Here is a 26,258-nt window from a genome sequence, read left to right as displayed (position 1 = left end):
CCTAAGTACTTGTTCTTAAACCTGCCTGCTGAGTTCCTGACACTCCAAAACTTCCTGAGGCTATGGCACACTCCTTGTTACTGTGCAGGAGTTTGGGGCTGTGAGTGAGCAAAGCCAACTCAGTATCAGGCTGTTGAACTACGTATGCTTTATATAACAAATAAATAAATAAATACATTATTTGTTTATTGTATATTTAAAATGCAAATTATTGGGCTTTGTACAGGACTAAATGAGTGCTATGGCTAGTTTGATGCAGGGTGGCAAATTATGATGCCAACAGTTTGATGTACTGAGGATGAACCATTCCACTGCAACACAGAGCTTGCCCATTTTTCTCTGTGATTGGTAAATATAAATGACTTGAAAAGTTCTCTACATAAGAAAGAAGAACAGCAATTTTACTAAATTTACCAAATTTACTAAAAATTAAGGGAAATACAGTCAAATATCTTCAGGTAGTAGCACAAGCCCAGTAACTTGTGATTCAGGACAGAATTACATTCCAAGTGTGATGCAAGAACTCTTCATAAGGCAATTACATTTCTGCCCAAGATACTTCCCGTGAAAAAATACTTTTACAGCAGAAGCATTTAAAAGTATTACAAATATTACAGTTTCCCCTCTATTTTTTTATCTGTCTTGAGGCTCTGTTAGCTGAGCAGCCCCGGTGCTGATGGGCTCACAGGGGCGTCAGCTACTGCTGTGTTCCTGTGCCTGAGCTGGGAACAGCAGAAACCATTATCCACATCTCATGGCTTCTTTCCATTTGCTTTGTCCTGGAATCCCTGTCCAAGGAGGCCACCAGTGACAGGCAGCTCCTCCCTGTGAGTCTGACATCAATCCTTCCCTTTCCCTGGAGAGCAGAGTGGGTTTGGTGGGACGGGGCTGTGGCTGTACCAGCGGGGTCTCACCTGAAGCTCTGCCCACACAAATGTTTGTGCTGTAGCAGAGCTGAGATGCTACAGGGCTCTTTCCCAAAGTGGAAGGGGGGCAGGAAGACATGGAGAGGGTGTACTATCATTTCCCTGACCACTGCAGGTGCAAAGAATTTGGTAACAATATTTGCTCTGGAGCCAAATTGCTCTCAGACTCCCTCCGATGTTTATTCAGTTGAAGGGAATTACCCAGTTCTTCGGCTGCACAACAGTCACCAGGGAAGAATTCCCAGACACGGTATTTTTCTTTCTTTTATTTTATTCCCTTCTGAAACATGCGTCTAGACAAGTGACAAATGGTTTGGTTGCATAGTTGAAAAGTACCTGAATGTTTCCTCCCTCAGTCCATCCCCCTGAATGCATTCAACCTGCCTCAGCTCCTGCAGATTGGGCTGAGAGCCTCCAGAGAACAACCTGTCCTGTGAGCTTTTCATCTCCTCCTGGTGTTAAGGAGTTCAAAGACCTTCCAACCACACAGCTTCTGCAAAATACTTTGCTCTCTGGGTTTCTGTCTGTAAGCAAGTAACATAGAGAAGCATGAAAAAATAAAATTAAAAAATAATATAAAACCAATACACATAAATCCCCCTAAACCCTCCAAACCTTAACATAACAGAACAGTGTTCTTAATTCAAATTAAAAATGCAAAAAAGTGGCTTCTAGAAGTTTAATAAGAGGAGAAATGTTTGAATCCATGTTTAAGCTCATTTAGACCAGGAGCTTACTGCCAGTAGCCTCTTGTCCTGATGCCTGGAGCACAGCAGACATTCCACAGTCCCATGGAATGAGCCACACAGGACATTTGACTAAGTACAGCCCATGGTCATGGTCATGGCTGTTTGCTGAGCTGAATGGATGCAGTTGGACAAATCCATGTGAGTCCACGGGGATTCCACTGGACAAAGAAGTCTATGGCAGGGCTGATGGCAACATTTTTAGGACATGGATCAATATTTTCCTGCTCTAAAGTAACGACAGAGTCAGGGCTATTTACTGGAAACAGTTAACTAAGATAAGTGAAGGCAGTTCCAAGCCTTTTAGATTGTCTGTCCACCCATTTTATTACATGTTTGTCCAACCAGTGATGCAGCTGGTCCCACCCTCCAGGCAATGGGTAACCAAGTGCTTTGGTAAAGTTTGTCCCATTTATACTATGTCATAATTTTTAAAAATATTTCTGGATGTGGTTTTTACTTTAGTAAGTCATCTAGGAACACACTCCAGCACCGCTCTCAGGTTTTGTTCCAAGGTGGAGGTAGGAAGGGAGTGGGAGAAATTTGGTTCAAAATGCAGAGCTTTGGTGTGGCTCTGGTCTCTCCACCACCCCACTGGCTCAGTGCTGACACACAGTAAATACCTGAGCTGAGCCAAAGTGCCTTACTCAGTGTGGGAGCGGAGGTTCACTGCAATAAATTAGGCAGGAATAGGGAAAACCACTGGTTTCTGCTATCCAGCAGCTCATTTTTGTTCTTATTCTTCAGTTAGCAATCTATAAAAAAAATTATTGCAAAACTTGACTCTTCTCTCTGGAGTCAGTAACATCCTCTGTGCCAGGTGGTGCAATAACTCAAAAAAGGGCAGACCCGGGAGAGAGTTAGATGGGGTTAGGAAGCAAATTCCAAACCTCCATCTCCACTGCAGCTGGTTCCTTACTGCTAAAGGCTGAGTAAGGAGAAACCCAATATTGCAGCTCTGCAGTAACACTGGAAGATTGTAATTTCCATTCCAATCGAATTTTAATGTGAAAAAAGAATTTCTTTGGCTTGATAAATTCCACGCGTCCTTCCCACCTGTTTCCATTTTAACACAAAAATAGAAACACTCCAGTTCATATCTCGTTTCCAAGTTGGCACAAGTCCCTGGGTTGGTTGGTAGTTCTGTAACTTAGAGTATGGTGCTTTATTTTGCTACTTTTTTCTTTCCCCCCTAATGTATTGAACGCTGAGAGCTGGTTCTTCAGCTGGTGTCAAGTGGTGAAGTCCTGGCTCTTCTGGAGCAGAGACCCCATGGCTTCTGAAAATTACTGCAACATTGGGTAACGTTACTAAAAAATATAAAAATCATGTCTCTGCCTAATAAATGAATGCTTAGACCAAGATAATGCAGGTAACCACAAAGACCTCCCCAAAAAAATCTGTCCTTAGTTCAGTGTTACGGATCCAAGGGAAGCCGCTGAGCTGCCCTGGCTTAAGGAGCTGCTTCATACACAGCTTGTCGACACGGAGAAAGAGTTTTTTTTAAACTGTGGTTGATGTCAAGAATAAAAGACCTTAGTGAATAATCCTAAATAAGGAGCAAGCATTTAAACAAAGAGCCACTGTGGAATTTACAGACAAATGCATGAATTGGCCCCTTGTAAAATGGACAGCATTTTACCCAAGGGTGCAGCAGCCACTTCCAGCCTTTCAAATTTCCACAAAGTTTTAGAAGCTAAGTGCTAAAGAAGATAAAAAAGAGAGATGCTAATCAGCGATGGGATTGCATCTGCCCTGAGAGTTTTGATAGGTTCAGGCTGGACATCAGGAGGAATGTCATGGAAAGGGCTGTTAAACACCAGATTGGACTGCCCAGGGAGGTGGTGGAGTCCCCATCCCTGGAGGTGTTCAAGAAATGACTGGATGTGACACTTAATGCCATGCTCTAGTTGACAAGGGGGTGATGAGTCAAAGGTTGGACCCGCTGATCTCAGAGGTCTTTTCCAACCTAAATGGTCCTGTGACAGGATGTAAGCATTAGCCCACCTTCAGTACACCTGGACTGGCTTCAGCCCTCAGATCACTGTCCAGCTCGTGAAAGGCAGGCACAGCAGCAGAATAGATCTGCTGGGAAAATACAGCTGGCCAGTGTGGAATTCCTTTGCACCTCCATCACGTCCCATCCAGACACGTTAGACCTCCCTTTCTGTGCACAGCAATAACAGCTCCAAGCATGGCAGTGTGCTGGTGTCACACGTGCAGTTCCTACTGCAGTGCAGGAACACTGCTGGCTTTTATACTTTGGTGTCAATGAGAAGGAAAAAAAAGTAAAGAAGAACTAGTGCTGCCTTAGCTCTTTGGCAGAAGAGCAATAATTCCAATGCATAACCCCCCCCACACGTGCTCTGCTGGGTTACAGGCGATGGTGTTGCCTGCAGTGAAACACCCCAGCTGGGTGGGACTGCAAGGAAATGTTCTCTCCTGCACTTCTGTTTGCAGCAGGGGTGACAGGATTTCAGATTACAAGCACCCGAGTGATCAACATCCAATTTATTTGTCCACACACAGCGTAGCAGGGAAAAAAAAAACCACCCAAGAAAACTGTGTTGTAACTTCAAATATGTATATATTTCCATGCTTGCAACTCTCCTGTGTAGGTGTCCAATGATTCCCACTGATTATCTCAACATATGTTTTATTTTCCTCTTAAAAAAAAAATAAATTCAACACATTTTTGTGACACGTTAGATTGGCTAAAATAACACATATAATCCTGCTCTGAGTAAATTTAATGCCACCATTCCCACTGACTGAACTGATTCAGCGTTAGAGCCCCAGTGAGGAAAAGTCCACACGATGTGTAGAAGCATAGGACTGTAAATGCACTCTGCACTGGGGACACACTGATCTCTTCTGGTACAGAAATAATATTTTTCCATGACCTGGATGTACACAGATGGTCCAGTCCTGCACAGCACAGGCAAAGCTCCCACTGAATTAAGAAGAGAAAAAAACAGGTTGAAGATTTGTGATTGCAATTGAGGTCAGTGCAGCAGGATCAGTGTGGTTGGGAAATCTGTAGATGTTGCAGTTTTTCTTTGGAAAAAGTTGTGGTCCAAACATGCTGCTCAAGAAGTGTATAATTCCAGCAGTAAAGCTTGGCTCCCCTTCCAATTAGGATCTCTACAAGCACCGGGCTCTCATGTTTGTGACACAGTTTTCTGCAGTGGATTATCTGCATGTCCAGCAAACAGGTTTTCCAGGTGCAAAGTGGTGCACGGAACAACACCCAGAGGGGTAACGCTCAGAAACTCATGATAACTTCATGTGGCAGGTCCTGCACCACAACAGAGCCAGGGGAGACCTGAGTCACAGTGCTCAGGGATGCTTCCCAAACACAGGGCTTTCCAGGATGAGGCACAAGTGGAGTGCCAGGTTAAGTTTATCACAGGTTTGGCCCTTCCTGCCATTCCATGGGGACACCTGACTGACGGGGGAGTGAGAACGATCCAGGACAGCAGAGAAGTGGTGGTGTTCTGTGAAACAAGGAAATGGCTTGCCAATGCTAACTGCCCCTTGGGATCTCACACTGCCGTGAGGGCTCATCCTCCGGGTTCTGTACCATGGTGTGGCAAAGAGAAAATCTCTTCAGCTGGCAAGTGCAAACAGGCCATTCCAGAGGAACTGAGGTCTTGGTGTAGATGCGAATTCCCCAAGAGGAGGGCAGCTGGGAGCAGCAGCAGGTACTGCCCAGCCACACCAAACCAATTTGGGATGCTGAGGTCTCTTGCAATAGGGCATTAAGGACAGATTCTGTGGGGTTTTGCTGATGAACTACAGGAATTCAGTACAGAAGGTGTGCAGCTCATCTGTATCTGGCAACCAAAGGCACTGTTGTAGCTGAGTCTTTCCTACCAACCTGAGATCCCTGTGTTTCACGGTCTGCATGGATTATGGAGAAACCATGACCAGCAGGGACAGACTGATAGTTATTAAAAATAATAAGCCGACAAATGACATATCCCTGGCTGTGGAATGAAATACTTGACACACCAGATGGGCCCTCTTATCACTGATTTCTCCAGCTTACCCACTCAATACTGATAACGTGCTCAGAGGAGTCTGTAGAGTCGTGCCAATAAACACAAATGCCTAAAAACTGTCTGCAATGAGGCTTCGTGATAAGAGGTGAGAGAAGAAAGTTGTTCCTGAAGTTATAAGGAGTTAAAAGCTGTCTTTCTGGATGGTGGGTATAAAGCTCTGAAGGTTCACTATCGTGGGTCCCCTCAAGGCCTTGGGGTGGGGTCTGCCACACATCTTTGTGTGAGAGGGAAGGTTTTGTGCGTTACTTAGAACTGAGTTGCTGAAATACTCATTTGATAGTGTTCATATTAATAAACATTCCAGTAAAAAGGATGAATAGTGAGATGGGAAATTTTGCAGACGATGCAAATGTGGCCACAAAGCACTGCAGTAAAATGGCTGATGCAGTGCAGTGTCAACAGAGGCAGAGCACGTGCAGAGAACTCACCCTCTCTGTACCTCAACACAGACAAGCCCTAAAAATAACACTTAGCAAAGAGAGCTGGGAGGCCTCTGCAAATATCATTTAAAGTCCATCAGAAGAGGCGACTATCACGTTAGGAATGAGTTGGCAAAGAGACAGGAACAAATCAGAAAACATCATTACAGCACTGCTCAGTGAAACTGCAGCTCCATGGCAGCGTGTTTCCTGGCCATCAAACTCCAGAAGAGCTGAGCTGAACTGGAAAGCACAGGAAGGAAAGCATTCAGGATGAGGAGAGATGGGCAACAGCTTCAACAAAGATGGAAAAACAAGGAGATGAGGAGCCCTCAAGATGGAAAGGGCTGACAGAAGCAGGAGGTTCAGTAAAGGCCTCTCAGATCATGACTGACATAGAAAAAATCAAATAGGAACTGGCTGTTCACTGCTCCTCCTAAGAATTAGAGGGGACCTGGTGGTGCTGTCACACAAGGAGGTTTAAACCAACAGAAGGAAGTACTTTTTCATACAAAGCATAATTAAATTGTGGAACTCATTGCCACAGGATGTTGCGGAGGCCAAAAGTTATAAATGGCTTGAGAAAGGGATCAAAAACATTTGAGGAGGATAGATCCATGGGTGGCTGTTAAAACACACTGGTCTGGAGGCAGCCTCTGCTTTGGGAAGTCCATAAACCACGGATTGCCTGGAGCGAGGAGGGTACAGCAGGGGAGGGATTGCTGAGCCTCCTCCAGGAGTTTCCTCCTCCTGCATCGCCTCCTGGCTATGCTGGGACATGGAATACTGGGAGATGGGATACTGGCCCATGTGGCCTTTTGGTGTGACACCGCTCAGGTCCCACCTCTGCTGTCTCTTCTTACCTTAATTAAAATAAAACCCAACAAAAACACAGCCTAAAACAGGAGAGGGGGAAGAAACCACCCCAGCCCTCCACACACTGTTAGTAGTCAGCCTGGTAGTTGTTTTATTTTCTTTAGAGTGGACTTTGTGTTGCAAGTGGCAGGAAGCCATGAACCACAAAAATAAAATAATTCTAACCCTAGTGCTAAGTAAGGAAAACAAAGATGGCTCAGCAATTAGCAGCATTATATATGTTAGTACTAAGTAACAACAGATGTCAGGACTTGAGCCCTTTGCATTCCTCGCAATCCTTGGGAAACCAAAGCCTTTTGACGTCGCTATACATTATTGCAGTTATTTTGGGTCTGAGGGAGCAGCAAAGGCTCTGGGAGTGTTGAAATATGTAGGTTGCTGGGGCTGGCTGGGTCTTACCTGTGCCTGCCTCCCCGTCCTGCGTCCCTGCGCTGACTGAACAGGCCGGCGTGCGCTGTAAAACCCTGCTCTGTAAAACCCGGCTCTGCAAAGACATGCGCTGGCCATGAGTCATTAGCAAGCATGCGAAGCTAATTGGCAAAATACTCATAAAAGATTTTGAAGGTGGGTTAATTACAATTCATTACACTGTAAACTGTCCCCAGGCTATTGTTAAAAAATGCAGGAGTTTCAAGGTCCAGTATTTTATGATTCATTTTGCCATGCAGTGAAAAACAGACTCTATATCAAACTACATTCATTATAGTTAAGACCACAAAATCTTTATTGGTTTTCCCAACATTCCCTCCTTGTTATATGAATTCATATGGACTGCACATTTCTAACAATTGGCAAGAAGGCATGAAATAAAATTTATTATATTTTCTTACCTTATACTCAGTTGCAGCCTTAAAAACTGCCCCTTCTAGTTGCTTTACCTCCTCCCACCTTAGTTCGAGCTGATAGGATGGGAAACTGAAAATAAACAGAGAAATGACTGGGAACAACTTTGCCATGCTGAAGATTTGGCTGTCTGATGAAGCTGGATGATGCCTGTGCACACAGGGACTCCAGCTCCAAAGGGACACTGGTAATGGAACAGAAACAAAGAGTTTATCCCTTAAGTACAACAGATTGTTTTTAAAAATTCAGAATGGACACATTTTTACTGTTCACTTGTATTTCAAGATGAAGGCTCTTGTTTCTAAGCCCAGGATGCACCTTCAGAGATCTGCTCAGGCAAAGGTACCACTTTACTCACAAGAGTGATACTTGTGATGCTTTTCAGGACAGGGACCTTTGTCTCCTCACAGCCAAATTCCCCAGTTTGTAAAAGAAGATAACAGAGCCTTTGACTGTCTTTGCTTATGCCAGGACTGTCAAAGACTTGTATATTCTGAAAGGTCTGTGGGAGGGAGGCATTACTAGCCAGTAGCTTGGTATAATTCTCAATACTGCTGTGTTGAGAAAAATTTAATAGAGGACCCAGCTGTGACCTCTGTGGGAGCAAGGCCAAGCCCTGCTCATCAGTGCTACCTTTGTACCCTTCTCCCGGGGTGCTCCTTATCTCCTTGTGCTGGCTGGCACTTGGGCTCTCCTTTGAGGCTTCAATGGTGCCATTCAGCCAGGCTTTTTGTCCACCCCAAAATGCTGAGCTCTGTTTGCCTCTGCAAACCCAGTGGACTTTCTCCTGGTTGGCCCACCCTGTGTCTGACTGCACCCAGTCCTCTCATATATGTCTAAGAGAACTGAGGTTGGCAATTCCAGCTCAGCTGAGCTAATTTTGGGGTTAAATAGGTTGGCCCTAAATACACCATTATTGCAAAGTGAACGATGGAAGTAGCCAGGAACTCTCCCCCATGAAAAATGTTGATGGCATGGATGGATTTGGTTCCTTCACTTAATATTTTACTTTTTGATTTTTTTGAGGTGGTGGGGAGAAGAAATCTTTCACTCAGGCAATCACTGAATTACTGGTCTTAGTTTTTTCTTATTGAAACCTCTACATCTTTCAGTGGAAGTGGACATTTTTGGAGACAAAAATTTTCATTCAATTGAAAAATGCCTTCTCCATTACAAAAGAATATTAATAGCAAAACTGGTGAGACTCAGCAATGGATTTATTGAAGCGTGCGATGTTTTTGTTTGCATTAGCACAGTGTGAAGTGATAAATACCTTGGATTGGTTCTGTTGTCTGAGCTTTTCTCTGGGAAACTGGATTTTTTTAAATGACAGTGCCAGAACTGTCATATTTACTGGGACCAAGACTGTGTCTAGCTTGACAGGCTGATCCCTCCCAAACGATGTGACTGGAAGCTGTGACATCAGGAATGAAGCTCGAGGGGTCACCTGTGCCATATGATTTACAAGAGGGGCATTTTCCTACCTGGACATCCACTGTATGGGATGTGCCCCTGGCTTCCCCTCCTTGCTCTCCCAATTGCACTGATGGGGACCAAGAACTGGGCAAATCCCAGTAGGAGTCCATAGCCCAGTGGCCAGAGCTCGGCTGGGTTTTCCTTTGCTGTTTGGGAGAGAAGACCTTGGAAATCAGAGTTCAGTGACAGTGATATTTATGGGTACTCTGACTAATCTCTGCAACTGGGACCTAACATCTATATCCAAAAACATTAGCAAATACTTCTTTTGTCTTGTTTTGTTTGGGTAAGAATTATAACTGCTCCTGTTGCCATCTCACCTGGAACAAGCACATGAAGCAACTTCATCAGCTTCACTTCGTGACATTTAGCAACGTCAGTGCTGTTATTGCACAGTGACTGAAATGGAAACAAAGGAGGAAAAAATGAGTGACCAAAATTTTCCAAACTCTCACAAAATATTTGTTCCTAGTGGTGGAGATATTTTGCAAGTGGCAGGTGTCAGTATTGAGCACTGAATTCTTCATTGTCCCTTCGGTCTCGTTATAAACACGGTATTTGTTTTTAAACTAGACTGACCTTTTTCATCACTCCTTTTTAGGGTCATTCCTCTGTAAGGCACACAGATGCTGAATTTGGACAGGACCTCTTAGCCACAATATAATATATAATATAGTATATAATATATAATACATGAAGCTCCAAAATTTCAGAGACTCCATTAAGAATATTGTGCAAAAATTGGGATTTTTGCCATTGGCTTGATGGGCTCTAAAATTATACCCTTGCTGCTTCTTGGAATTCATCTTTGATTTGGAAATCATCTTGACAAGTGCTGTGATCCATTGCTCTCCAAGGAGATTCCTGCTACTTCATCGTTTCAACGAGGCTGTAAATAACAGAAGAGCCTTACTCATCAAGTGCTCCTCCGGTCCCAGCTCAACTCAGAGTAGTCAGGAATGGGCAACAGCAAAATGTTAATCAAATTCCTTCAAATCTCAAAAGAAATGTTGAGTAGAGCTTCTCCAGGACTGCAGAAAACTCTCCATGGGAAACTGTCAACATTTCTATTTAACATATTGTGTCAACATTTGGCATCTGTGAATCAGCTGGTGAAGTGTTTGGAAAAACCAGGAAAAGACAATGTTTTGGATGTTAGGAATATATAGCTATGTGAGTTAATACACATAAAATGCATCCATCTTTCTATCTAAAACAGACACACTACCTATATATAAAGTTTTCCTCGCCAACTGTGAATGTGTGCATATGTGGTACTTACATACAACAGGAAAATGTTCAGCCAGCTCCAGCTTTGAGCCACCTTGAGAGCAGATTTGGTTTTTGCTTGGCTGTTTAACAAGGCCCATTTTGACCAGTGGCCTCTCCTAGCCAGGAGCTGGACACCCCAAAAGCCACTCTGGGACATTTGGGGTTGGCCATTGCTGTTGGTGCTTCCAGAGTCACTGCCATCGCTAAAGGCCTCTGGACACCTCCGGGCAGGTGCTTAGGGAAAAAGCTTCCCCCCCTGGCAATCTGGGGCAAAAATCCCATTGCCTTCAGAGAACCTGGATTTCACTCCCAGTCCTTGGAAGACTTTTACGGATGAAGGCAACCTGGAGCCCTGAAATGAATTCAGGTGCCCTGTGTGACCTGGACAAGGTGCTCCCTGCCTTCACTTCCCATCTGGAAGATGGAGCAGCAACACTTGATTTGCTCCTCATGTTTATTTAGAAGGTGAACTCCTCCAGGCAGGGCAATCCCTCACAACGTGTCTGTGCAATGTCTACTGGAAGGCCCTTGTCTCAGCTCAACCTCTCGTACTACACGAAGGCAAACAGTAGGACTTGGCAGGCTGCAGATTTCCAGCTAGAAATCTAACACCAAATAGTTCTCATTCTCTCCTGCTATTGGCACTTGGCCCCATTCATGATGATTTTGGTTTGGTTTGGTGGTTTTTTTTAAGAAGGTACAAGACCAAATCCTGAGGGCCCTCTCTCTATCTCCAATTCCCATGACAGTTTGCATTACACTCACAGTCTGCCCCAGAAGCATCCCAGGGTTTCCCCTTCTGATTTTAAAACAGCAGAAAGCAAGACAGCATGACCTCTCTCTGGTCCTGGAGCTGCAGCTGTAATCAGAAGCTGTGTGATGAAGTTCAGCTGGAAGAGCAAAGGAGAGGAGAAAAAAACAAAACATAAACCAAAACAAGGGAATGCCATCAAAGTCTTTCAAAGTCAGAAATTCATTTTACCTTTGTCAATGGCTGTGGTTTTCAAGGATAAAGATCAAAGTGCTGACCGTGGGCAGAGCTATGACAAAGCTGAGATCAGTCTGTTGAACCCTAACATTAGTGCTACAGTTAGACTGTGTCTAGACGAGCTCAGGTTTGGCAAACACGGCAGCGGAGCGCTTGCATCAGAGCTGCAGCAAGCAGAGTGAGGCATCCAAATTGCAGAGGGGAGGGAGCAATCAGACTCCAGCACAGTGAAACTGGAAAAAGGATGTTTAGGAAAAAAATCCAACCCCATAAAAAACCCACTCCCAGAAAGACAGCTGAGAAGATCCATCCCTCCCTCCTCACTCCTGTTTTTTGTATTGTGATTAATGTACACAGAAAACTGAGATAACTGGGGGAAAGTAATGCCAAATTCTTATCAATACAGATGAGCTGGCTTCATATTCCTCCAGCCCTTTCATGTGGAAATGAGAATGCATCTGATGAGGCCAAGCCCATGTTTGAAATAGCTCAGCTGGGATGTGCTCCTGGTGAGGGTTCAGGTGCCTGTGCAGAGAATCCCTCCAGCTGGACCCTTCCTGAGGGCAGAGAGAGCCTTCAGCTTCCTGCCTTTCCCTCTTGCTCCTGCAGAGGACAGAAAATAAACCCACGCTGGGCCTGAGCTGCCCCTGTGCAAGGGGCAAGGTGGGTTTGGCTGCTGAGGGGCCCTGGCTTGCAAGGTCCCCACCTTTCCCTACATTCTCTTGCATGGACCATTAAAAATATGGGTACAGGGATGAACTCTAAGAAACTGTGTGCTGCTGGACAGCCCCCAGCACCTGAGCATCTCAAAGCTCCCCAGAGCCTTCAAACCAACCCTTTCTCATCACAGCTCCATTGGCTTCCTCCAGGCAGGGCAAGTTCAAAAGAAGCTGCAGACTGACGTGGGCAAACACGATCCCTGATGGATGACGACAAAGGGTTTCAGCTGTGCTTCACTTAGGGGAATGAGCTGCCCATTGTCAGGAATATGGTGGAGGACTTGCTGGAAACAATTAGCCAAGGGACTGGTCATACACTATTCTCAGCTCTGCTCCTGACTCACCTGCATGGCCTCAGGGGAGTTACTTGCATATTTGTGCCTCAATTTACCCTTGGTAATGGCAGAGATAGTAACAGTCTCATGGAGTGGTGTGAGAATTAGTTAATTAATATTTGGAAAGCACTTTGTGCCTTGACGTCTTTGTGCCTTTGTTTACCCATCAGGAATATCAGAGATAATAACTGTCTCATGGAGAGGTACAAGGAATAATTAATTATTTGAAAAGCAGTTTGAGATCCTTGGATGAAAGACCCTGTGTGAGTAAAACATATCATTAAAAACATCTCCCCGTCCTCTGTGAAGTTAAAATAAAGCTAGAGCTTCTTAGTCATTCAAATAATTAAACCATAAATACTGTTTATTTTAATCTTCCCTTTAAAAAAATAATCTAATCTAGGAAGTGATACCAGCCAAAGAATGAAAAATGCTTCAAATTCAGGAGACCTATCAATTTGAAGAGCTTGATTCTTAATTGCTTTTTGATGTCTATCAATGGAAAGTGAGAGCAGTTGTATTTACAAATGCCTGCAAAAGCACGGGGCAGCTGGGAGGACGCCCACAGCTCCTCTGCAGGGTTTCAGCCTGTACATTCTCATGGACACAGCAGCTGTAGCCGCACAGGGTTTCTCACACTACCCTATTTGACTTGCTAACCAACAGGGAGGTGCAGAATAGTCCATCTTACAGGCATGCCAAGGCCAGCTTCCCCCAAAAACAGGGGTGTACTGAAGCAGGACTGAAAGAGCAACTTCTCCTCCCAGGAATGGTGGCAAAGGAACAGTTTGACCAGGCAAAGGCACCGGTCACCAGCAGAAGAATTGATGGGAGTCTATTTAAGATTATCTTTTATTCAGAGGGGTACATGCCAAATATGGAAAGCCCCACTTCTCTGGGGACTTAGTGTATATTGGGGCATAAAACATATGCAACTGGCCCATGTATCTTTCCTTCTCTCTAGTTTTTGTTTTACAAAGTCCATATGTAAAGCAGAGACTTGCAGAATCGAGGTCACAGTTTTTAACTGAAAGGGGGGTCTTTTAAGGTGCGACTACTGCTGGGAACCTGCTGTGCTGGTCACCCCAACCACCACCTTCCCCCTTGTCTCAGCCTTTTCATGGCCTCCCACTCCTCTCTGGCCTGAAAGATTTTGCAGCCACAGCCAAACAGCCTGTGTGGGAATGTGGGGCGGAAGAAAGGATGTAATTGCCTTCCCGAGTTCCAGCGCTTTCATTAGTTAAATGTCCTCCCGTCTTTCCACGCTAGTCCAGCTTCTACTGAATTTTCATCAGACCAGAAGAGGCCTTTAGGGCCATTTGAAAGTAACCATCAGATAAAAGCGATTGTCATCCTCCTTATGCGGCAGGCAAGGAAGCAGACACAGGGAGACTGGTCACACAGGAAGGAGAGGAGGGACCTGGTGACTCAGAGCTTTGATTCCCAGCTGGGAGCTTGGGACGCCACTCCAGCCAAGCATAAAAGCACATGGTTATCTCTCCACTCATGAATAATCCCATTGATTTAAGTCATAAACTTCAGCATCGAGGCCTTAACCATCTGTCTGTGCTCACCAAGAGCAGACAGACAGGAGTACAGGTCTGGATGGACACAAGATACTCCTCTGGACATAAAGGAATAGCAGCAAATGGTAGTTTCCCCGGTTTCCGTCCAAGAGAAGCAGCAATGGGGATGGAAACGTGGCTTGGTCCTCAAGATGAGGGGTCCCTCAGGGATGATGGAGCTCCTCTGCCCTCCCCCAGGAGCTCTCTCCATGCTGGATGTGAGTGGGCTGAGCCACCTCCCTCAGGATCATCCCATTGGATGCACGTGTGGGGCTGCTTAGCTGGCTGCAGAGACACTGACCTTTGGTGGTGATTCTCCAGAGCACAACGCCCAGCTGATGTGATCCCTGTCTCCAGGCTTTGCTGAAGGGGATCCAGGTTCCTCTGGGAGGTGAATGGGGCATCTGCATATATGATGACACCCAGTGTTCTCTCTCAACTTCTTTATCCCTTTGCTCACACTGAATTGGGAAATGATCTGGTTGTGAAGCAGAGACTTCCACTTCCTTCAAAACTCTGAAACACAGTTCAGGGTACAGTTCACTCCCCCATGGCTGCTTCTAACCTGACCTCTCTAGCACACGGCTAAGAGATGAAGGGAAATGAGGAGGAAGCCACATTCCTGTTACTGATGGGAGAGCAAGTGAAGCACCTAAATAACACATGGCGTTCCTTCCAGATGGTCGCAGGGTGGATCCCTTCTATTATGCAAAGTAACAGTTCCATAGACACAGTAGAGGGGACTGGAGATACCAGAGCATTTGGGAAGCACTGGTGACTAAAAAGTGTGTTTGGTGACATAGGATTTTATCTGAATGCCTGTTGTTCAACCCCTCCCCAGAAGGAAAGGGTATCAGCTCAGGGAGGGAGCAGAAAGGCTGTGAACCCAATCGGAATTAGGTAATTCTGTTAGCAATTTATAAGGGCAGGGTTTAGGTTTTGCAGACTGGGACAGGAGGTGGTGGCTTAAAAAAATGTTCAATAAACCTGGGTAAAGCCCATTTTACTTCTCACTTACGAGAAGCTTTCGGTTTGGTCCTTTGCAGCTGCGGCCGCTGCCTCGTGATCTCTCAGCTGGAGATGTGTGAGCTAAAGGGACCCGATCCCCATTGCCTAATATGTCCAAATATTCTTCCTGGTCTGCATCCATCTGCTGCCTCATGTCATTCTGGCATGTAGACATGGAAACTGAAGGTGTGAAAGGAAAGCTCCTTCTGCTGGCTTTAGCTCCCGACAGTTCAGATATGGGTGCAATGCTGCCCCGGCACCATTGTGCAGTGCTGCACCACATTGCTGGGGCTGGCTCTTCCAGGGAGGCTCCAGGATATAAAAATAGGTCAGGCTTCCCTTATGGCTTCTTGATAACTGAAATTCAACTGATTAAGTCTCGGATTAGGAAGGGTGGCCCTTGTTCTCACTCAGAGCTGTGGGTATCAGCTCCTGGGCTGGTTTCTGAACCAGCTCCCTCTGGCAGAAGTAGCTCTTTAAGAATCAGTGGCCAATACTGAATCCAACTCATCCACTTGCAGATTCCCCTAGCAAAGATGCTGGAGCTTATAATTTGTATTTAATTTTCCTCTCTTTCATTTTTCCTAGGAATGCAAGGGGGAACAAAACCAGGAAAGGATAGAAGGGATGGAGGAGCCCTGCTCCAGCCTGGTACACTGCTCAGGGACTTGGCAGTCTGACTCCTGCTCCAAGCCCTTCCTTCAGACTGCTGCCTGACCTCAGGTAAACTGCACCACTGCTCAAATACAGTTACATACACCATTCTTTCTACAGCATTTACAGACCAACAGGAGAGACGCATCCCCCTGGAGCCAGGCACTTGTAATACTCTTTACTAAGGTATCTACTCCCAAATTCAAGGCATGGAAAAACCAAGGGTTTCATAACAAAGTGTGGAAAACCCCCAATAAACATTGGCTCCAACGCTCCCTTTCAGGCCACACCCCAAGAGCAAGTGAGACTATAATGGACAATTCCTCCTCTGGCAGTGGGCCAGAGTCAGAGCACCCTTTGCCCAGTCCCAACCTACTTCCCACCATGCAAAATCACTGCGGGAACAGGCTGGCACAGCCCAGACAATCCATGGCACTGTACCTTTGCTCATGACAGCAACACTAGCCAACTCGCAGCGTCTCAGTGTCTGGCCAAAGCGGGTGGCAGACGGCTGTCTGAAGCTGGGACCTGGGAAAATGGGGATAACATCAGGAAAAAACAAAAACATCTTACGTACCTACTGCTCCCATCTCATCCCACTCTGGGCAGATGCCTCCTTGCTGTGCTCTGAGTCAGCTCCTGGTCTTGTGGTCCTTCAGCTCTCCGTGGAGCTGCTCTGTGCTCGCAGGCTTGGGGCTGTTGGCACGTCCCGTCCTACCTGCTGCGCGTGAGGACTTTGGAGCCAGCGCTGGGAACCAGTGGCTTGGCTATTTCCACCCTGTTTCGGCTGGTTTGGCCCACCTGTGTGTGTGTGAACACAGCAGCAGCCTCCCCCGTGGGTCAGCAGGTCAGGATGGAGCAACAGCACCTACCTGGGAGTATTCTCTGGCTCCTTTGAAAAATCTCCCCAGATTTCCATTGGATCTTAGGTTACCACAAAGTATCTGCCTGGATCTGGGCTTTGATTCTCCACTCTGTAGCTTTATCCCAGGCTGGCTGGGGCAGTGCCTTTCCCTCAGAGACCACAACTGACAGCTCTCCTCTCAGGGAGAGGGAGGGATGGGGCAGCGGTTGCGTTTTGAGGGTGGGGAGAGGGAAAGGCTGTTTGAGGCCACTCTTTGCATGGGGCAGCTGCAGGAGTGGCGAGGATGATCAGCAATCATCTTCTTTCTCCTTCCCTGGGTGGCTAACTCCATCTGGGGGACCACACTGCTGGTTCTTCCACTGCCTCCCTCCCCAGATCCCACATTCCTGGCTCTCCCTATGCCGCCGTGCCACCCCAGCTCTCCACCAACCCCTCTACTGCTCCCCAGGCGAGTCCCTTCAGCTGTGGTGTGGCAAAATTCAGTTTTGTCCATGTGGATGAGAAGTGTGGGCTCTTCATACAAATACTGTCCTGCCTGCAGGGAGCAGGGTGGGAGCTAGACCACACTGGGGCCTCTCATTTCCTGCAAAGGCGTGTTTGCAAGGCACTCGTGGGGAGCACCAGGCAGCTGAGGGACAGTGAAGGGCAGGGCCAGCTCCTCAGTGAGGGAAAAATGGGTTAGAGGAACAGTTACCCAGGTTTCCAGCAGCTGTGGGGCTGGCCAGGGGACACTGAGGTAAGCTTGTCATTGTGCATGGATGGCTCACCTCCTCAGCAGCTGCGGCCGAGTTCCACCAGGACAGGCGTCGTCTGCCCCACTGGCTCTGCTGCTGCAAGTGGCTTCAGCTCTGCAGAGGAAGCACACACAGAGAAGCTGGAACTGCCAAGTGGGAATTCAGTTTGTATTCACACCCAGAGCTGGCCAAAGAAGGAGAAAACATCCGTCTCAGAAGGGTTTTCAAGATTTGGCTTCATGTTTCGGTATGTTCAAACACAATCTGTCTACTCCCATCAGGAAAAACAAGAGGAAGAAAAAACAGCCCAGTCTTTAGAAGTCAGGGCTGCCATGGCTAAAAAGTACATGAAGCACATGGATAAAAATAGGTTAGTTTGAACCCATGACATGAACACAAATCCACGCTCCATAACTGGATATTGGGGGGTTCCTTTCTCTCTTGTTGTGCTAAGAAATTCTGGGCAGAATATTAGGAAGAAAAATGAAAAAAAAAAAAGCTCTTAAAAGTAATAATAATCCTCCTTCCAAAATTAAAGCTCAGCTGTGGAGCTTCCACGTTCCTCAGCCCTGTATGTTTTGTGTTTGAGAAAATCCTGGTAGGGTGTAAAGATTTTACCTATCTGAGCTTTGGATGGTTTCATTATTAGCAGGCCACAAATGAATGGAGTGGATGATGCAAAAATGAGTGCCAATAAAATATTTACACCAATTCTTCATTCTGTGTGAAACAGCTTTTATATATATGTATATACGTAATACCATAAATAATAGAAATTATGCTCGTATTTTATAGCAGGGATGTAAACACTGGTCCCAACAGCAGTGGCAAATGAACCACTCACATTTTCTGATTGCATAATTTGCCTAGAGGATGAATACATAATTACACTATAATTAAGTATAATAAACAGAGAAAATGATTTGAGAAGGAAAAATTATCACAGCCTCAACCACATCAGCCAGAAGCTCTCTTCTAATTAAGTTATTTTATTAAACAAAATGTTTTTAAGGTGGGTCCCCTTTGAAAATGTACATTATAGCCCATGTAATGCAATTTACTTTATAAGTAAAACACGGTTTGTGTACGGACAGACCATATCTGATGGGCCCCATGAAACACACAGCCACTGGGTCCAGCCCAGCCAGGTGTTGAGTCCCTCACACCTCGGTCTGAGGAGCAGACCCCAAGTGCTCCTCTGGGAAACTGCAGCCTTTTATTTGCATCACTGATGGGCTCCCTGTCTATTGCTTGGTTGGGGTTTTTTTCCTGATTTAAAGGGAGAAATGCTAGCAGGTAATTCTGATGTTGTCATCCTGTCATGAAACGGTGGAGGCCAAGGACAAGAAAAGAGGTAGCTCAAGCTGGTCCAAACAGCTCATGCTGTTTGGAGTTGAGTTTCAAATGATGTTTTATTCCCTCTCCAATGCTTTACCCTCACTGATCCTGCTCAGTGCTTGACAAGAAGAGAAGATGGAGCTGTCTTTTTTGTTACTGTGGCTGAAGAAATCCAAAACAGTGGTTCCTGATCTGAAGGACTCAGGAGGATCACCTAATCTGCTCCCTTACACAGCAAAGGCCATCAGACACCCCCCAGCTCATTCCTTTTGGAACTACAGCTTATTTTTCTAAACACCTGCCCCCAGCCAGCCGGGGACTTCAGGAGTTATGAGAGGAGCCTTGGAGCACTGCTCTGCAGTCACACATGGCTCCTGCTTCATCCCCACTATCACAGAAAGGAAAAAATGTTCACCCTCAAGTTTCAGCCATAAGATTTCTGGATACATCTGCCTCATTTCCACATTTCTCTTCCTCTTGTGAGTACTTGGAGATTGCGATCAAGCCTCTCTCCAAACCTCTCTCCTGTAAGCTCATTGCTGCCCGATACCGATCTCTGCTGATTTCCTGGCTCTTCAAGACTCCTACAGCCTTGCAATGTTCTTTGGGAAGATCTCTGTGCATCAGTGACCTGATTTCTTAACTATTCACTCCCTTATTCAGTTCCCAAGTCAATTCTAAAGGTTTACTTGCAGTGATTTAGGTTTTCTTTCAGGTCACTGTAAGAAAGAGCACAACCTCAGTAACATCCCTTTGGTACCTGTTAGGGATGAATCTCAGAATGGACTTACATTCCAGCCCAGGAGAAAACATCCCTGGCCAATGCCAGGCTGGATGGGGCCCTGAGCAACCTGACCTAGTGGGTGGCATCCCTGCCCATAGCAGGTGGGTTGGAACTAGATGATCCTTAAGGTCCCTTCCAGCCCAAACCATTCTATGATTCTATGATTCTCAGGACAATCCAGGGAAAGAAGAGGCTGTGTCCTAAGCTATCAGTTGTCCACAGCAGCACAAGGTCCTTGAATTCAAACTGGTGCTCATTGTGTTGTGGGAACACCTCTGAATGCCCAGTGACTGTCTTTCCCTAGCGCTGCCTACTGCTTTCCAGGGCACCAGAAAGAGCGTGGTGGTCCAGAGGAATCTTGTTTATAGAGTTTTCCACTCCTAAATATCTGCAGACCCCTGAACCACAGAGTGTGGTAGGTTATTGATGGATTATGATGTGTGTGGCGACTGCTCACAGGCTGCCCCAGGGTCTGTACACTCCTCACTGCAGCTTCTCTCCTCATCTCCTGCATTCCCAGTGGAATGGTGACCTGATTTCAACGAGGAGCTGCCATGACAAATCACGTGGCAGTCACAGACGTTGCAAACTCAAGCCAAAGAGTCATTCTCAAATGCTTGGCAAACGCCAGACCACAGAAACTCAATGTGTCGTAAGATTCCACTTGGTCCCATAATGATGGGTGGGAAAAAGGAGGAGGATTATCCGTAGACCTCAAAGTGTTTTACAAAGGAAGACAAATGCTGCTATTCCCATTTATTGGATAGGGCAACGGCAAGTTGAGACTCGCACAAAGTCACCCAATTAATCAGCCAGAAAACTGCCACTGAAACCCATATTCTGGTCTAAACAGGTTCCCAGACTGCCCTCATCTCTGTAATATCTGAGTACCCTCCAGTAGTGCATCAGGAGAATTTGGGCATGTCTACACTGGCCGACAAACAGCTGCCTGTCACTCCAGCCCCCTTCGCAGCCAACTGGACAAAAGCCATCTCCAGGTGGAAGGTGTGTAGCCATGTTCACACCATCCTGAGCCCAGGCGTAGGAACCCCACCACAAGCTGGGCTGAAAGCTCAACCCACCACCCCTCTAACTCAACCCTGTGGCTTTCAGGGTGTAGCTTGGTCACGAGGCGCCGACAAAGCAGATGTGAGACTGTCTCTGAGAGCAGAGAGACTTTTTTTGTTCTAAATCCATTTTCATCATCTGTAGTGCCCCTGAGAGTATTTTCCTCATGCTTTAGTTCTCACTGAGCCATGGAGGCATAGCTGAAAAAATGTGTTGGTTATCTGGTTACAGCCTTATGGATCCCTGGAGGAGAGCTTTGGAAGATGACGCTTAAACAGGGATATTTGGATACACCACCATAAAAAAAAAAAAAAAGAAAATATCCAAAATATACGTAGTAAGTCAGGAAAAAGGAAAGAGAAGGAACGCATCTCTAAACTCAAGACCTATTTGTCATGAGCAAGAGTACTAAAAAATGGGTAAGTTAATGACCTGAAGGCAGACTAGCTGTTATTACAGGGCACTGTACTGGCAAAGCTCCTATACGTCACAACAATCATTCTCTCCAGACTTCTCTTCCCTTCCAAGGCATGAGGAAACACCAGTGCATTTAGCCTCAATTCCCTGGCAGGCAGCATCACTTCCTCGTGGGAGCTGACACAGCCATGGGAAGGCCGTCCTTTGTAGGAGCTACAAAAGCCCTGTGTGACCCAGCCAGTCTGACGTAGGGCTGGAGAGATGAGTCCTGCTCCAAGGAAGCCAAAAATCCCCAGGTGCCCTGAGACCTCATCCTGGACTACTCATGCTCCCAGGTTTAGAAATCCTTTGAGGGTTGCTAAGTTCGCACGAACCACTCCCAGCTCTGGAAGTCCAGCTCTGCTCACCCTGATTTTGTTTTCCTCCCCGGGCGCCCACTTCCAACGGGCCATCGGGCAAGGTGGGCTTTGATCCGGAGCAGCACAGCCCCTGTTTGTGGATCTGAATCCCTGCTGGCGGGGATCCAGTGGCTTCCCCAGCTTACCCCGCTTCGCCTGGGGAAAGCAGGGCAGCGTGTGGGCGGCTGGTTCTTCACAGCTCTGCATTTGTTGGACCTCAACGCAGAGCCCCGAGCGAAAGCACCGTTCATGCATATGCACGAGGGCACAGACGCTGCTGGAAAACGGACCTGCTTGACTTGGCCACGATCATCCAGGAAGTTTGTGGCAGAGCTGCAAATAAAATCCAGACATTTTGCCTTTTGGGGCTGTGTCTTCACAACAACGCTGCTCTTCCTCTGGGCATCTGGGCTTGTTGTCTTATCGCTGCTCAGCCTGTCTCCTTAAAGGGGAAGCGCGCCGGGAAAGCCACCCTTTAATTCTTTAGAGAAAATGACACCACCTACATAGGAAAACCCCATAGATCTTTGCAATTATTGCCATGCATGGATAGCTTTCCCTCCCTTTGTGATCTTTACCACTTCCTCACCATATGGAAGAGGCCTGATCCTGATGAAAATAGTCATGGTTCCAGAAACGCCACCCAGACGATGTTGATTTACCTCCACAAAGGATGTGGCCCAATGCTTTTGGCCAGACTTTTCTGCAAGCAGCCAGTCACATCTCTGTCTCCTCCACCCAGAAAGCTGGGGGAAGTCATGCAACAATAACTTTGCTTAACTTCACCTGGCCCACCCAGGGAATAGCTATTTCTGTATAGACACGGAAAACCCCAGCCTTGTCCCTTTAATCTAACATCTCCTGCGTGTTGCTAAACCTAATTTGAAAAAAAAAAACAACCAACAACCTGAAAATAGCATTAAAGGAAGCAGAGGATTTGAACAGCACTATATTTTTAAGATGGTCTTTCTGGAAAACACTGTATTTAAAAAATGGCCCTTTTACCATGAGGTTTCTGAAACTACAGAGCCATCCCAAGCTTCCCCTGAGATAAGGCTTGTAATTTGGAACTGAGTAATGGAGTATGAACACAATCGGCTTTGTATTAAGAGGCAATGTGTAATCATCTGGCAGTGTCATACTGCCCCCACTCCAGAGGGGTTTGGGGCTATTTGTGCAGGAAATTAAAGCTTAAGAGCAACTCGATGATGAAGGGTGATCACCCTCCATGCCTGGCAGAAGGATGGTGTCTCAGGGTACAGATCTACCAAGAACTTTGGAGGCAAAAATCCACTCTTTTGAGAGTTCATGGTCCCCTGTCTCCCACACTTGCAGGACTCTTCCTTTAAGATGTAAGCCTGCAACTCGAAGTGTTTGGAAGGGCAGCTGTTGAGCTGTGGTGGGCAGAGGTTGCACACTCCACCCTCCTCTTAAGTGAAGTGACACCAATTCATGACTATTTTAACAAGAAAATCTCATTCCTTCATATTCCCTTGACATATTCCTCTTAAAGGGATGGCAAAACCAGAGAAACACAGGAGTTTCTGTGGTGGTTTTATGCCAGGTATAAATATCTGTGTAGGAGCCTTTCAGACCTCTTTGCATTCCCAGAGCAAGGACCAGATCTGATTTTGGATTTTTTAATTTTCTTCCAATTTGCTGGCATGGAATCTGACAGCCAGGCAGATGTGTCTGCCTTGATCTTTGGTGTGGATCTCCTCTTGCACTCTCCTCTGTTTTTCCAAGCCTCAACAGGGGAAAGTGCAATTGCTGTCCAGAAACATTAATCGCAGCATCTCAGATCTGTAAATTCTCAAGAGTTTTCCTCCCGGAGCTCTGGAAGACTTTGACCCATTTTCCAAACTGGGCCTAAAGCATATATACATAAGGGGAGCACACATACTTGGAGCATCTGCAAAAACATATGGTAGTTTCACATCCCACTAACCAGTTTCCTGGACTGAACACACATAAGTGCAGGCTTTGTGAGAACCAGCAGTTTCTGAGCGCTGAGTTTCTGACTCTCATCCCTGAACCGCAGCCCTTCCTCGATTCTGGGACAGATACCATTTCCCTCCTCGTTTGGCAAGTTACTGCGCCGAGTCTTTCTGGATCCTTATTCCTGCACAGCCTTTTCTGCAGGTGAAGCTCCTCTCTGGCTTCCCTGACAGTCTCTCTGCCCACCTTCCCACTGCACAGAGAGGTCTTATGTCATCTCTGCTGAATGTCAAATGGGGAAGAGAACCGTTTGCAGGATCAGTAATTACACTTCAGATATCCTGGGGTTGTGCTGGGCTCCTGATCTGCAGAGCTCATTGCAAAACTTTCCATCTCAATCTTTTGTTTAACGAAAGACCGTTTTGCCAAAGGACCTGCTTTCCTTAAATACACTTTTCTGAAGCAGAACTTCTAAGACTTTTGGCGATTGTTTCTGACAGCGATATCATTTTTCCTGTCTTATCAACATTTTCTGTGCAAACATACCCACCTAACAGCGTGTTTTCCGTTTTAGGCACCAAACTGAAGTCCCACATGCCAACAAAGCAATAAGCCCCACAGAACTGATTTAAGCAAGCCCAGGTAGACATGGAGAGACCCTCCTGCACCTTTCTGTGCCCGTGCCTATGCCACTCATGTGGTGCATTAGTTTAAACTCTTAGAAACACCCAGGGATGGAGATCCAAAGCCTCTCTGCGTCATCACTTCCAGCATCTCCCTCCTATTACTGATGGAGCTTTCCTAAACTCCCACCTCCTTTGTTTTGCTGAAAATAAACCCAAGTAGGTCTTGTCCTTCCCCATGCAAACAGACCCAGTGATCACTGTACTCTCTTACCACACCCCTTTCAGCTACTGTCTTCACGTGTCAAGTGTGTCATAGCTCTCCTCTGTCTTTTCTAGACTAAACAATCTAATTTAAAAAGAAAATTCCTTACAGGTCATGCTTTTTGAAATCCCTTATCAGTGCTGTTGCTCTCCTCCAGACTTCCTCCAGAGTTTACATCTCTATTTGAAGTGTGGAGTGCGGATCTGAGGCCTGGGCCTCTCCAGCACCACAATGACGTCCTTGCAAAGAGTGCTCTTGTTACCTCTTCTAATAACAAGTATCCTTCTGGCCACAGCATCACATGCTAGACTTAGATTGGTGCTTGTCCTCCACCAGCTCCCCTGGCACATTGCCAGGACCCTGACCTGGTTCCTTAGGTGTATTTTAATTAAGCATTTCCCTTTTTTCACCTAAGGCTATTTCTAAAGTGCATTCAGAACATTTAAAATCAATTCTCCTCCCAAATTTCGGGTTTCCCAGACTATTTTGTTGGTTTAACCTACTGTAAGAGCCCTGTCTGCTGCACCATGCAGACTGTTAACAGAGATTTAAATGAACCACGAGCAGCACAGCCTTCTGTTGATGGTCCTCTCACTCTGACAGTGAATCACACCTGCCTAATCTTCAAGGGTGTTATTACAACTGATGGCTGAAAAATAGCAATTATTTCTGGTAGGTATCATGTCTGATACCAAGGGCTGCCCGAAGGAGACCTGAAGCCAAGAGCGATACGAGTGAATAATACACTGGTGAATCCCTACTCACCACCTGTACCCAGAAACAGGCTTGAGTACCTGAAACTACACTCTCCTTCTTTGTAAGAGGACAGCAGCAAAGCTGGATTATTCACAGCTCTGAAAGCAGGATGGGCACATCAGTATGGCCCTACAGCCAAGATGATGAGCTAATGAACCTCGTATTGTTAGAAGAGTCCCCACCTACGCTCACACAAAGGGCCGATTAGCTCACAGGTATGCAAACCTCTGGGAGGATGCCACCTTTCATCGCCACCAGAAGCGTTTAATACATGTTAAGGTGCCAACAGTTAAGTGTTTGTGTGTGTACAGACAGCACAGCCACTGCTCCTGTCCCAGGAGCTGCACACTGTGCCGGGGCAGTGCTGGGCACAGCTCTGCTGCCCCGGGTTCAGCTGGGAGTCTGCAGTGTGTGGGGCCCTTCCACCACTCCTGCAATGTCCTGGGGCAAGGAAGCCATAAACTCCCCCCTGTCCAAGCCACTGACGGAATGCTGAGTGTCTGAGTGAGCTCAAAAACACTGTCCCCACTGGCGTGCTCCAGAGACAAAGGTCCCTTGAGGAGCAGAGCTGTAAGTGCACAGGGCAGTGTATTACTGCTTGGGCTGGTTGGTGTCATTCCCATTCCAGACCAGGAGTGATGATGTGAAGGGCGATGTGAAACACGATGGTGAATCCCCATCACCACCCCGTGGGCACTTGATAAACACCACATTTACACTGCTGCCAGTGTCACCTCCATAACAAGCACTGCACGGCCCAAAAGGGAAACAACCAGGTGGGAGGAGATGGGAAGAAAAGTCCTTTGAGGTAACACTTTCCCTTTTCCTCCAGAGGTGAAGCCCTCTGTTCCTGGGGCTGCACGTGGCCCATCGTGGCAAACCACCCACAACATACTTGACCTCTTTCACTGTCCACCAGCAGTTCTCAAATGGCAACCGGCTATAGCAACCTCTCTATGTCATACATTTCATGTCACAGAAGAAAACAAATTATAATTGGACGAAGAAATCTCGCCTAGTATGAGAAAAAAGGAAAAGTCAGTGATACATCTGCTATCTTCCAATGATGTACCTTATCATGAGTTAATGTAGGATGTAATGTCTTGTCGCTGTCTTTTCCTGTACTCTTCTTCCATGCTGAAGATTTGCAGGATGTCAGGAATGCTCCCTATTAGCCTAAC

General features: G+C 46.3%; 2 long non-coding RNA genes across 4 annotated transcripts in view; one reads left to right on the top strand and one right to left on the bottom strand.

Moving 5' to 3' along the window:
- The window catches only part of LOC113972343, a 69,439-nt gene that overhangs the window by 39,375 nt on the left and 3,806 nt on the right, over positions 1–26,258 (top strand). The window contains exon 3 of the long non-coding RNA XR_003535858.1: positions 15,826–15,960. This is a non-coding gene — a long non-coding RNA (uncharacterized LOC113972343). The remainder of the gene's footprint in view (positions 1–15,825; positions 15,961–26,258) is intronic.
- LOC113972339 lies at positions 406–26,258 on the bottom strand. Of its 3 annotated transcripts, XR_003535853.1 has the most exons (6): positions 26,150–26,258; positions 10,134–17,604; positions 9,671–9,749; positions 7,862–8,058; positions 7,431–7,515; positions 406–1,450 (listed from the first exon to the last, which is right to left on the bottom strand). It is a non-coding gene; the product is annotated as an uncharacterized LOC113972339 (long non-coding RNA). The 3 variants fall into 3 exon arrangements; XR_003535852.1 differs by having other exon boundaries at positions 9,671–17,604; XR_003535854.1 differs by lacking the exon at positions 406–1,450 and adding an exon at positions 3,509–3,757 and having other exon boundaries at positions 9,671–17,604.

This window comes from Neopelma chrysocephalum, unplaced genomic scaffold (assembly GCF_003984885.1).
Source record: "Neopelma chrysocephalum unplaced genomic scaffold, ASM398488v2 Primary Assembly neopelma1_91, whole genome shotgun sequence".
NCBI lineage: Eukaryota > Metazoa > Chordata > Aves > Passeriformes > Pipridae > Neopelma > Neopelma chrysocephalum.
Note: the sequence above shows the minus strand (reverse complement) of the source record. Positions and strands in the feature narration are given on the sequence as shown.